General features: G+C 41.6%; 1 long non-coding RNA gene across 4 annotated transcripts in view; it reads right to left on the minus strand.

Annotated features, from left to right (window-relative positions):
• Positions 1–16,345, minus strand: part of LOC149122690 (uncharacterized) — an 86,753-nt gene that overhangs the window by 31,239 nt on the left and 39,169 nt on the right. The window contains exon 1 of one of the 4 annotated variants that reach the window (XR_016219806.1): positions 6,046–6,216. The exons of the other annotated variants lie outside the window; for them this stretch is intronic. This is a non-coding gene — a long non-coding RNA (uncharacterized LOC149122690). Of the gene's footprint in view, positions 1–6,045; positions 6,217–16,345 lie in introns of those variants that run through there. 4 annotated transcript variants of the gene reach the window in all.

Raw genomic sequence — 16,345 nt, forward strand, 5'->3', positions numbered from 1 at the left:
GTTTATGTGCTCCCTTTGACTCTTAGGTTTCACCTCACCCCGGTTAGAATGGCTCACATTCAGAAATCTACCAACAACAGATGCTGGCGAGGATGTGGGGAAAAAGGGACACTAACCCACTGTTGGTGGGAATGCAAACTGGTCAAGCCACTATGGAAGTCAGTCTGGAGATTCCTCAGAAACCTGAAGATAACCCTACCGTTCGACCCAGCCATCCCACTCCTTGGAATTTACCCAAAGGAATTTAAATTGGCAAACAAAAAAGAGGTCTGCACCCTAATGTTTATTGCAGCTCAATTCACAATAGCTAAGACCTGGAAACAACCTAAACGCCCATCAACGGTAGACTGGATAAAGAAATTATGGGATATGTACTCTTTAGAATACTATACCGCAGTAAGAAACAACGAAATCCAGTCATTTGCAACAAAATGGAGGAATCTGGAACACATCATGCTGAGTGAAGTAAGCCAGTCCCAAAGGGACAAATACCATATGTTCTCCCTGATCGGTGACAACTGACTGAACACCAAAAAGGAAACCTCCTGAAGTGAAATGGACACTATGGGAAACGGTGACTTGATCAGCATAGCCCTGACTGTTAATGAACAACTTAATACATTATCCCTCTTAGTAGTTTTTTCGTCTGTTCTACTTAATATGACTGGTTTAATTCTGTAATTAATACACAGTTATTCTTAAGTGTTAAAAATTAACTGAAATATGATCCCTGTTAAACATAAGAGTGGGACTAAGAGAGGGAAGAGATGTATAATTTGGGACATGCTCAAGCTGACTTGCCCCAAATGGTAGAGTTAAAAACATACCAGGGGATTCCAATTCAATCCCATCAGGGTGGCATGTACCAATGCCATCTCACTATTCCAAGTGATCAATTTCAGTTCACAATTGATCATAATGAAAGGACTAAGAGTCTGCTGAATAATTTAGTTGCTTCTTTACAAGGGCTTTCTTTTCTTATGAAAAACTTTAGTGAATAGACCTGCTAAGCACTGATGTATGCCACACTTAACTTTGCAAGAATCAATATTAGTTCACAGTATTTTCACTACCAAGACCACAAGTTCATTTCTGTATCTGAAATCATGAATATGAGGGGTCTTCAAAAAGTTTCTAGAATATATGTATTGTGAAACAACTTCATAGATTTCAGTTTTTTGCACCAAAATAAACTTCCCTTCATCCCATTTTCCATGAAATTTTTGAATTTCCCTTGTATATATCAAAGCAAAAAAATCTTAACCTATTAATTAGATTGTTCTGATCACTAGGATTGATTTTTTTTTTTTTTTTTGGACAGGCAGTGTGGACAGTCAGAGAGAGAGACAGAGAGAAAGGTCTTCCTTTGCCATTGGTTCACCCTCCAGTGGCCACCACGGCCGGCGCACCGCGCTGATACAAAGGCAGGAGCCAGGTGCTTCTCCTGGTCTCCCATGGGGTGCAGGGCCCAAGCACTTGGGCCATCCTCCACTGCCTTCCCGGGCCACAGCAGAGAGCTGGCCCGGAAGAGGGGCAACTGGGACAGAATCCAGCGCCCCGACCGGGACTAGCACCCGGTGTGCCGGCGCCACAGGCAGAGAATTAGCCTATTGAGCCGTGGCGCCGGCCTAAACTAGGATTGATTTTTAATAGAATGATTTATTAACTAAACAATTCCAGTTACATGTTATAATATATGTGTGTCTGTGTATATATATATTTATTAATATATGTGTGTATTTATATATGTGTATTTATACATATATATTTATACCCACATATATATGCACACACATATATATACACACATATATAATACACACATATATATACACATACACATATAAATGATTTAAACAGTCCATTTGAAAGGTAGACAATTTTAGATCAGATAAAAGCAAAAGTCATTTATAAGCCATTTAGAAGGAAGTGATAGATAACACTGTCTCCATTCATAGTCAATGTGGCTATTCATAAAGAAATTTTAAAAACTAACTGAATAAATCTGTAAGTTTAGTAAGAATACAAGATACAAAGTCAGTATTTTTTAAACCAATGATATTTTGTAAAATGGGAATTAACAGAAATTAAATTTCAAAAATCAGTGTCATTTACTGTTGTGTTAAGAAACATAAAATGGGGCTGGTGTTGTGGTGCAGCAGGTAAAGCCTCCATCTACAGTGCCAGCATTCCACATAGGTGCCAGTTCAAGTCTGGGATGCTCCACTCCCAATCCAGCTCCCTGTTAATGCACTTGGGAAAGCATTGGAAGATGGACCATGCACTTTGGCCTCTGCATCCACTTGGGAGACCCAAAGGAAACTCCTAACTTCTGGCTTTGGCCTGGCCCAGACCTGGCCCTTGCAGCCATCCTGAGAGCAAACCAGTCGATACAACATCCCCCAACCTTGGCTCTCCCTCTCTGTAACTCTTTCAAATTAAAAAGAAACATAAAATATTCAAAAACAAATCTAACAAATGTACAAGATTTGTACGTTAAAGCCCACAAAATAGTGATAACAGAATTTATTTTTTTAAAAAGATTTGTTTTATTTATTTGAAAGACAGAGTTACAGAGAGGGGCCAGTGCTGTGGCTCATTTGGCTAATCCTCTGCCTGCGGCGCCAGCATCCCATATGGGTGCCAGATTTTAGTCCCGGTTGCTTCTCTTCCAGTCCAGCTCACTGCTGTGGTCCGGGAAGGCAGTGGAGGATGGCCCAAGTGCTTGGGCCCCTGCACCCACGTGGGAGACCAGAAAGAAGCACCTGGCTCCTGACTGTGGATCGGAGCAGTACCTACCATAGCAGCCATTTTGGGGGTGAACCAACGGAAGGAAGACCTTTCTCTCTCTCTCTCTCTCTCTCTCTCTCACTGTCTATCTCTATCTGTCAAAAAAAGAAAAAGAAAACAGAGTTACAGAGAGAGGTAGAGACAGAGAGAAAGGTCTTTCATCCGCTGGTTCACTCCCCAGATGGCCGCAACGGCCAGAGGTGCGCCGATCCAAAGCCAGGAGCCAGGAGCTTCTTCCAGGTCTCTCATGTGGATGCAGGGGCCCAAGGACTTGGGCTATCTTTTGCTGCTATCCCAGGCCATGGAAGAGAGCTGGATGGGAAGAGAAGCAGCCGGGACTAGAACCGGCGCCCATATGGGATGCCGGCACTTCAGGCCAGGGCATTAACCTGCTGAGCCACATCGCAGGCCCCAATGATAACAGAATTTAAACAAATTTTCAATAAATGGAGAAACAGATTGTGCTTACAGGTGGGAGACTCAGGAGCCAGAAATGCAGTGCAGTGAGTTAAGATGCCACCTACAACACTAGCATCCCCTATGGGTGCTGATCCAAGTCCCACCTGCTTTACTTCCAATCCAGCTTCCTGCTAATGCACCTAGGAAAGCAGCAGAAGATGGGCCATGCACTTGGGCCCCTGTACCTACATGAGAGACCCCAAGATCGAGTTCCTGTCTCCTGGATTCAGCCTGGCCCAGCCCCAGGTGTTTCAGCCAATTATGGAGTGAAGCAGCAGGTGAAAGATTGACCTCTCTCTCTCTCCTCCTCCCTCTCCTTCTCTCCGTAATTCTATGTTTCAAATAAGTAAAATAGAATTTGTTTGAAATTTTATTTATTTATTTATTTATTTGAGAGGCAGAGTTACAGAGAGAGGGAGAAACAAAGAGAAAGGTCTTCCACCAGCTGGTTCACTTCCAAAATGGCCCCATCAGCAGGAGCTGGGTCAATCCAAACCCAGGGGCCAGGAGCTCCTTCCAGGTCTCCCATGTGGGTACAGGGACCAAAGCACTTGGGGTATCTACTGTTGCTTTCCCAGGCCATGGTATGGAGGTGGATGTGAAGAGGAGAAGCCAGGACAGGAATCGACGCCCATATGGGATGCCAGCACTGCAGGCAGAGGCTTAGCCCCCTACGCCACAGTGCCATCCTCATAAAATAAATTTTTTTAAAAGATGGGAGAGATTCATTATCTCTAAGATTTCCATTCTCCCACATTTTTTCTCCAGTTTCAGTGCAATCCTGCTAAAAATCACAGCACTCCTAGTTTTAGAAATTTAAAAACTGATTCTAGGGGCTGGCACTGTGGCATAGCAAATAAGGCTGCTGCCTGCCGTGCTGGCATCCCATATCGGCGCTGGATTGAGATCCAGCTGCTCCAGTTCTGGTCTAGCTCTCTGTTATGGCCTGAGAAAGCAAGGGACGATGGCCCAAGTGTGTGGGCCCCTGCACCTGTGTTGAAGACCTGGAAGAATCTCCTGGCTCCTGGCTTCAGATCGGCACAGTTCCAGCCACTGCAGCCATCTGGAGAGTGAACCAATAGATGGTAGACCTCTCTCTCTCTTTCTCTCTCTCTGCCTCTTCCTCTGCCTCTCTGAAACTCTGCCTAAAAATAAATAAATAAATATTTAAAAAGAGACGAATCAAAACAGTTTTGATAAAGAACAAATTTAGAGGACTGAAAGTACCTTACAAAGGTATATTAATTAAGGCAGTGGGTAGAGTGAAAATGTAGGCACATTGATCAATGGAACAGAGTACAGGAATGGATGAACATATAGTCTTATGGGAGAATCTTTAAAAAATGCTCATGGGAAAAAATATCATGAAAATCTATTGTGGATTTCAAAAATTTTTGCACCAAAATAAATTTTTTCTTTCCATTTTTCTAGGAATTATTTTTGTATATGGCCCATTGGTTTTCTACAAAGGTGCCCAGGTAATTAAAGCAGAAAGAATAGTCTTCAACAAATGTTACCAAACACATAGACATCTAGATATAAAGAAAAAAATAAGAAGGAAAGAATAGAAAGGGAAAGAAAGAAAGGGAAGGAAAAATAAAAAAAGAGAAGAAAAGAAAACTGGGTCATGAAAAGAAAGAGAATATTGATAAACCAGAGTTAGGAATAAGTCAGGAGCCAAATTATCAAATCAGAACTGAGACTTCCGCATCAACTCGTGCCTCAATCCTAACTTCACTTCACATGTTCCCAATGAAAATTCAGCTATCCTCAACAGTCACGCTTTCCTCCAAAATCAAAGGACAGGTGACAGGCCAGAGCAGGAACAATATTTGCCCAGAGTAAATACATGGTGGTACCCTTTGGAAAAACAGAAGTCTCCCAACAGCCGTCCCAGAGGCAGCCCTTACCCTCCTCCAATAGATAGCTATGTAGCAGTGAGAGGCATCCTTCCAAGAAAGCCACGCATTCTTTAGTCCTTCAGTGCTTCCCACCACCACCCAAAGGAAGTCTAAGCTCCCTAGCATGGCAGACAGCCTCTTCCCAAGCCTCCTCCAGAGCCTCCCATCTTGGTCATCCCTCCCTTGAACTTTCCATTGCCACCATGCTTAACTACCCACAGTTCCCCTACCATGCTGTGCCCTCCCTCACCCCTGGACCACAAATCTTCACTTCCCCTTTGGTGTAATGCTAAGGTATCAACTCCTCCAAGAGGCTCCCCGAGACTGCCCATGATGGGGCTAGGGAGCTGTCTCATGTGTTCCCTCAGCTCATCATGCTTGCATCCAAGCTGAGTACTTATTAAACTACATCACATTTGCCTATTCACTCACTCTATCTCCAACCACAGGTTACCCATCACGGGGAACCCGGCTTCTCCCACAGTGCCAGTAGGTATCTAGTAGGACTCAAAAGATGTGTACTGAATGTCACCATCCAGCAATCACCCAGCCTCCACACTCCAAGAATAGAGAACACAGAGTTCCAGAAAGGGATGTGAAGAACTCTTTTTCATGTAAAACATTAATTTACCCTTGCTCCTATCTCTGATTCATTAGCAGAATCCATATTTGCAAGTTCTAGTTCCACAGTGAAAAGGGCATGAACTCACCTATGAATTTGGGGAGGAAAAAAATTTGAGTGACCTGAAAGTGTTCTTATAACCATTTTAACTATTTGATGTTTTCTGAGAGCTTCCAAATCTGGAACTTATATTTCCTTAGGACAGGATAAACAGAGCTTATTGCAATGAGAAGGATTTCAGGTGGACAGGAAAACAGTCCTCGGTGCCCTCACCTGTAGGATGCTGGACTCCCTCCCACTTGCGCACATCCTGCTCTGTGGAGGGAACAGGGACCATTCTTGCCTACAGACATACTGATAGTTAACAACTGTAAAGTTCAGAGAACCATCCACCAACTAAATACACCGTCTTCACTCGGCCGTGATCTTTATCACCAACATTTGCTGAAACAAAACAAAATGAACTTGCGTTGAGATCCAGCATACAATCTCAGCAAATTTTAATAAATGCTGTCCTCTAGTGTCTATATTTGATATTACACCATGTGAGGTTTTTGAACATTAAGCAAACCTGAGTTTGAGGAGGCTTGAGATTTCCAAATCCCCTTTTAGGAGCTAATCTCACAGAAGAGGAAACCTGGGCCCTAAAAGTTAAGTATTTTCTAAGCACATAGCTAGTTTGTTACATGTTATTAGCATGCAGTAATCCTGTCTTCTACCATTTTCTGCTTAGTACTTTTTCTGCATAGTACTTGTCTCTAGGAATCTGTCATCTAAAACATAGCTCAACTGGAAAACAAGATGAATTCATGAAAGCCAGAGTGCTTGAAAAGAAAAATTTCATATTAAACCAGAAAAACTGGAGAATTAACTGAGAACAAGTAATGTGTGATTTTATGTGTTAATCTAAGGATTTCTAACTTAATCCCATCAATAATAGTTGGCCACCGAAGGATTCTAAGCATAATTAGGCAGGCCACTCTGACTGAAATGTGAAGAAAGGCAAGACTGTAGACAAAAGAGCAGCAAGGCTGAGTTATAACGAGTATCCGACATATAGGAATAATGCGGACTTAACACTCCTAATTTTCTACTTTAAAGAATGAAGGGACAAAAGTTTCATCAGGTGTCTAGAGGACACAGGAGAAAGGTCAAGAAGGCTGTGAGGTCTGAGAAACAATTGTGGCAATTATGGCCGTACTGACTGTGAAGGCCCATAGGACAACCAGATGGAAATATCTAGTAAAAAATCAGGCCCAGAGCTCGAGAGCAAAGGGCTGACGTGATTTACAGATTTTGCACCAAGATATTAGGCTTTGCACCAAAATGTAATTGCTTAAATTATGCTGTATTAATTACATAATAAATCATGAAATAAATTAATAATTTGGTTAAATAATAAATAATAAAATTATGTAATATTGTTAGACCCTCGGAGTGAGGATGCTAACACGTCGAGAGGCACACCCCAAAGACTCAGAGTCCAGACCAGCTGATGCAAAAGCAAGAGGATTTATTTGGCATCTGCGCAGATGGGCCTCCTGAACTCGGGAGTCCAGAGAGCACCCCCAACACAAAGCCACACGGTTTATATACCCGCAGCGACCAATCAAAAGCACTATAGAGTCCATGCACACAGCAGTCCAATCCGCGAGCTGATCATGTGAAGGGCATGCGTCTTCTATCCAATCAGCTACGGGATCACATGGGAGGCATGCACCTCGTCGCGATTTTGTTGTTTACTTCTTTAGTAGTTCCTTTCCTTGCCAGCGCCATCTTGTTCACCCTGGGGCGGGGGGGGGGGGGGCGACGTCTCGCTCCCTTTGTTTCCCTTGTGGGAGAGCGGCATCCTGCTTCCCACACCGTTATTTGAGTATTAGGGGGTATACAAACTGGGTTAGCTCTTAGCACAGCCAGGCACAAGTGTCGCAGCTAGCTAAGCATAGGGTCCCTTATTTTTATAGCCGCACCTAATTTTAGCTTTGGGGGAAAAAGTTTAGGGCTATAATTTTTAAACTTTAATTTTATTTGGGGCAAAGATAACTTCTTGTTTTTAATGGTATTGGCTTAGGTCACTCCATCTTGGTTTGATTTTTAAGGTTCTTCAATATGATGATTACATAATATAAAATTTAAAATTCCAAACCAAGATAAATCTGCCTTGGGGCAAATGGAGTTGCCCAAGGAGACTGTAGAGTGAGCAGGTGACAGAGTGATGGGAGAGACCCATGGGCTGGGCTGGACAGAATCCACATAGAAAGGTATACAGTTAAGAAAGAAATATGCTAAACATGGTCCAACTCTGGTGGGGTGGAGGGGGGCGAGTAACTTCCAATTGCTTGTGAAGATACATCAAGAGGCCATCCAAATGGGCTGGCACTGTGGTATAGCAGGCTAAGCCTCCACCTGCAGTGCAGGCATCCCATATGGGTGCCAGTTCATGTCCTGGTTGCTCCTCTTCCTGTCCAGCTCTCTGATATGACCTGGGGAAGCAGTAGAAGATGGCCCAAGTGCTTGGGTCCCTGCACCCGAGTGGCAGACCTGGAAGAAACTCCTGGCTCCTGGCTTTGGATTGGACCAGCTCCAGCCATTGTGGCCATCTGGGGAGTGAAGCAGCAGATGGAAGACCTCTCTCTCTCTCTCTCTCTCTCCCTCTCCCTCTCCCTCTCCCTCTTCCTCCCTCCCTCTCTCTCTCTCTCTAACTCTAAAATAAATAAAAAGTTTTTTTTTAAAAAAAAAGTACCCAAAGTCCTACAAGTTTCACAAGAAAGAGAGAGACCAACATGATAAGTGAGGTGAAAGGAACATATATATCCCAGCATGACAGGATTTTCCTAGAGGAAAGGGATCTTTCACTTCTTATTGCAATATACTGTACTGTGTGTGGAGATAGTAATTTCCAACATATAAGGTGGAGGTCCAAGAATCCTAAGTGAAAATTCAAACTAACACCACAGTATAAACTGTAATCTGGTTCTCTGATGTAAAAGGGGTGACAGATATGTTAGGGAAAGATCATTGCCATGTATATTAAGTGACAAACAGATGGCACAAATCAGACAAGTTTTTTTTTTTTTTTTGGTTCAATATTCAGGGCCAGTGAGGATATGGTGTGATAACAATTCTGTATTGTGGGACTAAATGAACGTACTTCAAAAGGTTACAGAAAACATAATTAAAAGTTAAGTTTATTTTGATGCAGAACATTTTGAAATACATGCACATGAGCAGTTCATGGGAAGTGGATGTTTGTCACAGCTTAGGATACACACAACCCATATTGCAGGGCATGGGTTCAAGTGTTGGCTACACTTCCAATTCCAGCTTTCTGCTAATGCATACTCTGGGTGATGGCTAAAGCACTTGGGTTCCTGTCACTCACATGGGAGACCTGAGGAGGTCTTGGCTCCTAGCTTTGGCCTGGTCCAGCCCAGGTTATTCTGTGCATTTGAGGAATGAACCGTTGCATGGACAATCTCTATCAGTCTGCCTATTTCTGTCTCTCTGCCTTTCAAATAAATAAATATTTTTAAAATTATGCGTAAAATACATTATGTGAAAAAACAATGTATGAATTAAAACTGTTTTGCACCAAAATAAATTTACCTTTTCATTCGATTTTTTCTTGAACTTTTTCAAGCACTCTCATATATTAATATTAACCCATTTATATATTTTTGAAAAATATATCAAAATGTTTACATAGTTCAATATAGTGATTCCAATTCTAAAACTTAATTAAAGAAATAATCTACGACATGGAAAAATCTTTATATTTATCTCAGGGCTATTTATAATAAGTAACAATGAAATCAAACTAAAATTCTCATGATAGAGGAGTCATTCAACAAATAATATCACATATTTAAAAAATCAAGAAAATATTAAAAATAATGTCTGAAATTTTTGATATAGTCATGATGCAACATAATATGGAAAAAATATAAAATTTCATATGCATTTTATATCACTTCTGTTTTTTAAAGGCCGTATAAGAAAATTTCACAATCTGTTAAGCATTGTTTTCCCTGAATCAAAGAATTATGATGACATACTTTCTTGTCTTTGAAACTTTCTTTACTCATCCTGTAACATAGTAATCATCAGAAAAAGTCACCTTTTTTGTAAATGAAATCCAATAGATGGCACAGACAAAAAGGCTGTGGGGCATGCAGAGAAATGAGTCATTGGCGTGCAATTAGGAACTTTTAGGAAAGGATTATTTTATCTATGAAATAATCAAAACTCCCCTCTTTTCACTTGATCAATAATCACAGCTGTAAAAACATTAGAAAGCCAGAATACAGTGAGTAGTTTAAATCCAATAAAATGAATTAACTTTGCTCTTAGAATAAAGCTACAGTTTTTTTTTCAATAAAGGAAAATCTTTTGATGTCCCAAGTAAAATTGAATTTTGCCCTTTAGAAGATGATGTGATTTTTAAATATTTTTAAAATATTTTCTAGTCCATGGAGTTTTGAAATGCAAATTGATTTTGTTTATTTACCCAAATCAAACTAATAAAGATAGGTCAATTATGTTGCCATAAATCACTCTAACTTCAGCAAAATATTAAATCTTTCAGCAAGGGGCCAGAACTGTGGCATGGTAGGCTAAGCTTCCACCTGCATCCCATGTGGGCACCGATTCAGGTTCTGGCTGCTCCACTTCCAATCCTTCCAAAGGCCTAGGAATGCAGTGGAAGATAGCCCAAGTGCGTGGGTCCCTGCACCCAAGTGGGAGTCCCAGAGGATGCTCCTAGCTTTGGATCGGAACAGCTCCGGCTATTGAGGCCAATTGGTGAGTGAGCCAGTAGATGGATGACCTCTGTCTCTCCTTCTCTCTGTAACTCTGTCTTTCAAAGAAATAAATAAATCTTAAAAAAAAAAAATCAGCAACTCCATTCCACTTTCAACCTCTTCCTATTTTATCTCCTTCCCTGTCCCATATCATCCATCAGGGAAACTGAGAATTATTCTCAGATCACTTCTCTCCTTTCCTTGGCCCCTCTCACCTTGCAAGTTCCCAATCCTGGATGAATGCAATCATCACATTCTTTGCTCTTATCATCTTGCCAAATGTGGCTGGGAAACATTTTCAGAATTGCTGTTGTATCTATTACAAGGCAACGTTTCAGTAGCTGCAGCAACTTGTATTTTGCATCTAATCTTCCTGGTAGAAATTTCAAATTTATCAATCTAACTTCCAGTGCATCTTCTTTTCCACTCGGCTCCCTCAAGTGTAATCTCTTCTGACTTTCCTCTCCTCTACTTGTCTGTCTTCAAATAGTCTGTGTTTTATATCAGGAGAAGTTGTTCAATCCCATTAAGTTGGCAGGTACCAGTGACATCTTACTAGTTAATGTGATCAGTTTAAGTTCATAACTGATCATAAAGATAGGATTCAGTGTCAAAGGGATCACATAAATAAGACCAGTGTCTGCTAATAATAATTGATAGAATTAAAAAGGAGAGAATGATCCAACATGGGAAGCGGGATACACAGCAGACTCATAGAATGACAAATGCCCTAAACAGCACTCTGGCCTCAGAATCAGACCTTAAAGCATTCAGATCTGGCTAAAAAGCCCATGAGAGCATTTCAGGCATGTAAACCAAGACATTGTGGCAAAAAATGATCTACAAGAAAGATCTCTGTGAATGAGATCCTGGCGGAAAGAAGGGATCATCAAAGAAAGAGGAGAGAACCTCCACTTTGATTATGGCCCTGTCTAAATAATGTCGGAGTTTGTGGACTCAAGAGGCTTCTATAGCCTTGGCAACTCATGACAAGAGCCTTGGGTGACTACTGACGTCAGAAATAAGAGTGTCAATTGGTAAATCAACAACAGGAGTCACTGTGCACTTGCTCCCCTTGTAGGACCTCTGTCCTTACTGTGTTATACTGTAAGAATTAACAGTAAAACTAGTCTTCAAACAGTACTTTATACTTTGTATGTCTGTATGGGTGCAAACTGTTGAAATCTTTACTCAGTATAGAGTTGATCTACTGTATATAAAGATAATTAAAAAATGAATCTTAATGAAGAATGGGATGGGAGAGTAGGAGGTGGGATGGTTTGGGGGTGGGAGAGTGGATATGGGGGGAAGAATCGTTATAATCCAAAAGTTGTACTTATGAAATTTATATTTATTAAATAAAAGATTTCTATTAAAAAAAGAGAAAGATAAGTTGTTCTCCTGCCCCAGGGCAAATGAGCTGTGGTGGTCTTGATTCTTTCCCCATGTCTTAACAGTTTTGTTCCATTCTATTTTTATTCTCAAGTTCTATCCACTGGCTCTTTTTTAATGAATGCATTAAGAGGAAGGAAAAGGGGTAGAAAATGTACATGTGAAGTACTTGTCATTATGATCATTGATTAATGAGCATTCTGTCATAGGTAACTGGAAACCATTTTGCTTTGTCATATACATTCTTTATAACATACTCTATGCATTGGGGGATGGCCAATTTATTATCTTTGAATTATTTCTATCACTATACATAAAGTTGGTAAGATTCTGCTACTCAAGAGAGTCCACCTGATTTTGGTTTTCATTATTCTGAACGGAGACATCTTTTACTTTCTATCTCTTTCCCCAGAAAGAGTGAGTATCCCAAACAGCGCCTTAAGCACTGTCCTACATGCCCATCCCCCAAATAGGATATTTTCATGAGGGTTACTGGCAGTATCCAGGTTCACAAATGACCCAAAAACACACTGATTGGCTCACACTGTGTTGATGAGCTCTGCCCGTCACTGCCACCAACCCGTCCATGACTCCCATTTCCTCTCTGTGGCACGTTCTAGAGCACAGTCCCCTAATCTGGGTTCCATAAACCACTCTGGGTAGAATTCAGGTTCCATGAACCTAGAAGGGAGAAGAAATTATATGCATATTCTCACTGCATTTTAATTGAAAGTAACTTTTCTTTCCATTATCAATCTATAAAACAAACCAGTGATTTTAACGATACTTGTGACTCATCCACACAATTATCAGAATTCTCCTACCATGTTACAGTTGTTCCAGATATCCTGAATAATATTTACTGTATTAGTCTTAAAACATAGTACATAATAGTCCTGTCATTATGTCTTATTATTTAGTGCACTAATAAAGCAGCATGTGCATTATTATGTAATAAAAATGTCTTTTAACTGTTGTGGTAGGAAGCATAATAGCTGCCCAAAGATGTCCATATCCTAACCTCAGAGACATACAAATATGTTTCTATATACTGCAGGAAGGTATTTGAAGGTATAAATTAAGAATCTTGAGGGGCCAATGTTGTGGCACAATGGGTTAAGCTACAGCCTGCAACCCTGGCAACCCATATGATGCTAGTTCAAGTCCCAGTTGCTCTGCTTGTGATCCAACTCCCTACCAATGTGCCTGGGAAGGCAGCAGAATACGACCCAAGTACTTGGACTCCTGCCTCCACCTGGGAGACCCAGATGGTCTTCCAGCTCCTGGCTTTGGCCTGGCCTGGCCCAGCCTTGGCTATTACAGCCATTTGAGGAGTGAACCAGCAGGCAGAAGATTCTCTCTCTCTCTCTCTCTCTCTCTTTTCTCTCCCTCTCCCCCCCCCCTTTTCTCTTTCCCTCTCTCTCTAACTCTGCCTTTAAAACAAATGAAATAGGCCAGCGCCACGGCTCAATAGGCTAATCCTCTGCCTGCGGCGCCAGCACATCGGGTTCTAGTCCCGGTCGGGGCACTGGATTCTGTCCCGGTTGCCTCTCTTCCAGGCCAGCTGTCTGCTGTGGGCCGGGAAGGCAGTGGAGGATGGCCCAAGTGCTTGGGCCCTGCACCCGCAGGGGAAACCAGGAGAAGCACCTGGCTCCCAGCTTCGGATCAGCGCGGTGGGCCAGCCGCAGCGGCCATTGGAGGGTGAACCAACGGCAAAGGAAGACCTTTCTCTCTGTCTGTCTCTCTCACTGTCCACTCTGCCCTTCAATAAATAAATAAATAAATAAATAAATAAATAAATAAAATAGATGTGTAAAAAAAGAATCTTGAAATCAGGATATCATCATGGGCTACACAGGTGGACCTAGGGTAACCGAGAGGGCCCTTGTAAGAGGGAGGCAGGAGATCAGAGTCAGACAGCAGATGCAAATATGTAAGCAGAGGTTGGAATGATGCAGATTCTTGACTTTAAAGATGGAGGAAGGGGCCCTTATTCAAGGCAGACTCCAGAAGCTGGAACAGATGGGGAAGTGGGTCTTCTTCGAGAACCTCCAGAAGGAAGGCAGCTTTGCCAACTCACTTAAGACTTCTGACTGCCAAAATTGTGAGATGATGACTATGTGTTATTTTAAGCCACCAAGCTTGTAGTAGTTTGTTACAGCACAACAGTAAATGAATCCAGCTGTATTTCAATATGATGTGTTTTGTAATTGTATGCATTTTTATTTTCTGGATTTAAAAACATCATAATGAGAAGAGCCTAAAAAGATTCACCAACCCAAAAAGAAATCTGTGATGCCCACAGAAATAATGAACTCTGAGGCAGGTGTTGGGGTGCAGGATTCCACATCCAATATTAGAGTTCCAATTCTAGTGCCAGTTAGAGTTCCAGCTACTCTGCTTCCAAACCAGCTCCCTGCTGATGCACCTGAAAAATACCAAGTGATAGCACAAATACTTGAGTTCCTGCCAAAACCATGTGGAAGACCTGGATGTAGGTCCTGTCTTCTGGTTTCACCCTGGCCCAGCCCTGGCAACTATAGGCATTTGTGGAGAGAAACAGCAAATATAAGGTCTCTCCCTCTCTCTCTCTCTCTCTCTCTGCTTCCCTCACTGTTTCCCTCACTCCATCCCTCCCTCCAAGAAATACAGAAAGATTTTTCAAAAGAAATAATAAACTGTTACCCTAAAAAAGGAAGAATGGGATGGAATTCAGAATAGGATAGAAATCTGGGATGGGGTAAGGATCACAAACACAGTAAAGATTTCAATCACTAGCCTAAAATCACAACCGAAAGAGTAGCTCTCCAAAGCAATGATTTTGTTCAGCAACAAACAGGAAATTATAACCTGGAATACTCAAAACACAGGGGCATCCAAGAAGGATAAAGGAGACAAGGGCTTTTAAAGGAAAAATGAGGGCAGTTGCATATATTGTTTTCAAAGGATTATCCTTGGCTCCAGTGCAGAAGTATTCTGTGGCCTTTGAGCAAGTTTGTGATTTCCAGGGAGTTCCTGTAATTGTTTTCATCTCAATGTGTGTGCAATAGAGCCCCTCCTTTATGACCTCCTGATTGCTTTTGTTAGGGTTTGGCATAAGTGACCCAATTGTAAGTCTAACAAATTTCATGGTTGTATACAAAGATAGAGAGACAGAGAGAGAGAGAAATCTTCTATACTCTGGTTCGCTCCCCAAATTCCTGCAACAATCACGGCTGGATCATGCTGAATGCAGGAGCCAGGAACTTTATCCAGGTCTCCCATGGGAGGCAGGGATCCAAGTATTTGGGTCATCATCTGCTATCTCTTAGGGTGCACATTAGCAGAAAGCTGGATCAGAAGTGTGGGCAAGACTAGATTCAAGAGACTCCAATATCAGATGTGGATGTCTCAAGAGGCTGCTTAACCCAGCGCGTCACAATGCCTGTCCCCACAAAGGTTTATTTTTAAGTCAAAATGTATTGTTTCTTCTTAGACCATATTCAGATATATACCAGCTCATTCAATTCTCTCAAAAACCTAGGCTATGATATTGTACTGCCTATATCATAAGTGAGATAAATGGAGAGTCTGGGACATAAAAGGACTTTTCTCAGATCTAATTTTCCAAAGAACTAATAGATGATGGACTAGGGATTTGAACCCAGGTCTGTCTGACTCCAAAGCCCATGGACTCCATCAGTGTATGGACTTCCGCCTTCTGTCATCTCTATTCCCAGCTGTCTGGTGCTGGTGGCTGCTCTACTTTTCCTTATCTCACCTCCACTATCAGAATAATATTGTCTCAAGTACTCCCTGTCTTACAAAATGTACAAAATGTCAGTCAGCTGCTCTGAAAACACAGCTCGAATTCGTGGCTAAGAAACAGCAGAAAGTTAGGGAACTCCCACCCCCAAAGCCTTTTTTCTACCTGAGCAGCCAAGCACTCCTCTGTTCTTAGTCCTTCTCTGCCTGGGCTTCCATATACTGTCGTTCACCACCACTCTTTTTAAAAACTCACATCTTGGCTCCTTCAAGTGTTCCTCACAATGTGACCCTTGGTCCTTCTCTCTTGCCTGTATACTCTCTTGTTTGTGTACTTCATGCAACACTGCAAAATTTAATCCTATCAGAAAGTGTGATGGGGCATAAAAGGCTTGGACTTTGGAATCAAGCAGACACAAGCTTGAATATCCATTTTGTCACTTAGTGTTCAGTAATTGAATTACTTAGCCTATATCAACCAACATTATCTTTCTTACCAAGAGGTGTGGAGTTTAAGTGAAGCCATCATGAAGCTCACCAGATGGTACATAATCAATTCATGTCAGTTATTAAAATCATTAGCAGGTGTGCATTAATGTTGGCATATTTGCTAATAATGAATAGTCAAAGTTAAACTT

Source organism: Oryctolagus cuniculus, chromosome 13, assembly GCF_051225735.1.
Source record: "Oryctolagus cuniculus isolate XC-2025 breed Fujian yellow rabbit chromosome 13, ASM5122573v1, whole genome shotgun sequence".
NCBI lineage: Eukaryota > Metazoa > Chordata > Mammalia > Lagomorpha > Leporidae > Oryctolagus > Oryctolagus cuniculus.